This window comes from Octopus sinensis, linkage group LG29 (genome assembly GCF_006345805.1).
Source record: "Octopus sinensis linkage group LG29, ASM634580v1, whole genome shotgun sequence".
Lineage (NCBI taxonomy): Eukaryota > Metazoa > Mollusca > Cephalopoda > Octopoda > Octopodidae > Octopus > Octopus sinensis.
Window position 1 is genome coordinate 11,777,034 of NC_043025.1, and position 2,500 is coordinate 11,779,533.

Below are 2,500 nucleotides of genomic sequence, written 5' to 3' on the forward strand. Positions count from 1 at the left end.
ATACCTGTAATTATTGGGGCCCTGGGATATGTAACACACTACCTAAATACCAATCTTGAGAAATTAAGCTTATCAAAATCAGAGAGGAGAAAGCTGATTTGAGGACTACAGATCCAATCCATCAATGGAATTGTTAAAATCTGTAAGACTTTCCAGAAGTTTATCATTTAAGTACATATGAGCATGTCTGGATATGCAACTATATGCACGAGAAGACATACATAAAACAAAACATACAAATATGCATATATATAATATACATGCATACACAAATACCCTGTTGTTGATGTTGAAATTCCAATGAGGGAGCCTTTGATCCAGGCTAGAAACCAGTTCTTTCTTTATTGGCAAGAAATCTTGAAAGAAAACTGAATAATGACATACATGCATACATATATATATGCATACATACACACACATACATACATACATGCATATATATATATAGACATACATACATACATGCATATATATATATAGACATACATACATACATGCTTATATATATAGACACACATACACACATACACACATACATACATACATAAATACATACATACATACATACATACATACATACATACATACTAATACATACATACATACATACATACACACATACATACATACATAAATACATACATACATACATACATGCATACATACATAATACATACATACATACATACATACACACATACATACAAACGTACATACATACATACACACATACATACATACATACACACATACATACATACATACATGTGTAATGTCAGGGATGGCTGGGTGGAAGCAAGGAGTGAAGAAGATGAGGAAAAAGAGCAATAGAGATGAGGGGTGGGGTGGGCGGGTAGATGTGGTATGAAGAGTGAGAGGATGAGGATGGGGAGAGGAGGAGGAGAGGGGAGACATTTCAGGAAACTGGCAAATTAAGGTAGGGCTCTCAGCTGTAAAGTGAAAGAAGTAAAGTCAGGGTTGGTGTGTATGTGGGGGGGAGTGTCACCCCAGGGGGAAGACAGGCATATTCACACATGTGTTGTAAATGTGCATGTGTGTATATATATATATATATATATACACACCCACACACACGTGTGTTGTGTGTGTGTGTGAGTGAGTATATTTATATACACACCCACGCGTGTATAATATTTATAGCATCATATAAATGAACATGTGTGTATATAACCATGTTCACAGAGCAAGACAGTACATAATTTGGTTTTTACATGTATACTCTTTTACTCTTTTACTTGTTTCAGTCATTTGACTGCGGCCATGCTGGAGCACCGCCTTTTTAGTCGAGCAAATCGACCCCAGGACTTATTCTTTGTAAGCCCAGTACTTATTTTATCGGTCTCTTTTGCCGAACCACTAAGTGATGGGGACGTAAACACACCAGCATCGGTTGTCAAGCAATGCTAGGGGGACAAACACAGACACACAGACATATACACACACACTTATATATATATACATATATACGACAGGTTTCTTTCAGTTTCCATCTACCAAATCCACTAACAAGGCATTGGTCGGCCCGGGGCTATAGTAGAAGACACTTGCCCAAGATGCCACGCAGTGGGACTGAACCCGGAACCATGTGGTTGGTTAGCAAGCTACTTACCACACAGCCACTCCTGCGCCTCTATATATATATATTTAGCACTCTATCATTCTCTTTAATATTCATGTTTGTATCTATAAAACATGAAACCACTGATGAATGGCAAATATATTTTTTAAATCCAGTTTTGCAGGAACATTTAATGATGGATATGTGTGTATAATAGTGCATATGTGTGTGTATACATATATATATATATATACACACACAATACATATATATATATATGCTATATATATGTGTATACATGATGATAATGATGAGATGATGCATAATATATATTATGCTATTATATATATATATATATATATATATATATATATAAGGAATAAAAATGGAGTTAACGCAGGTTTAAACAAGTATTTTTTTCTTTCTACATATGTTTTTCAAATTCCACTGATACTTATATATATGGAGGCGCAATGGCCTAGTGGTTAGGGCAGCGAACTCGCGGTTGTAGGATCGCAGTTTCGATTCCCAGACCGGGCGTTGTGAGTGTTTATTGAGCGAAAACACCTAAAGGTTCACGAAGCTCCGGCAGGGGGTGGTGGCGATCCCTGCTGTACTCTTTCACCACAACTTTCTCTCACTCTTTCTTCTGTTGGCCTGCTCGCTTAGCCAGCGGAGTGGCGTCATTTGAAGGCTAAAAAACAATGCGAAGCGCATTGTGACCAGCGATGTGTAGCAACATCTGATAGCCTGGTCGGTCACGGTGATATATATATATATATATGATATATATATACACATATATATATATCTACCTATATATGTAGGTAGATATATATATATGCATATGTATATATATATCATCATCATATATATATATATGCGTATATATACATATGGTCACAATGAGGACATTAAAAC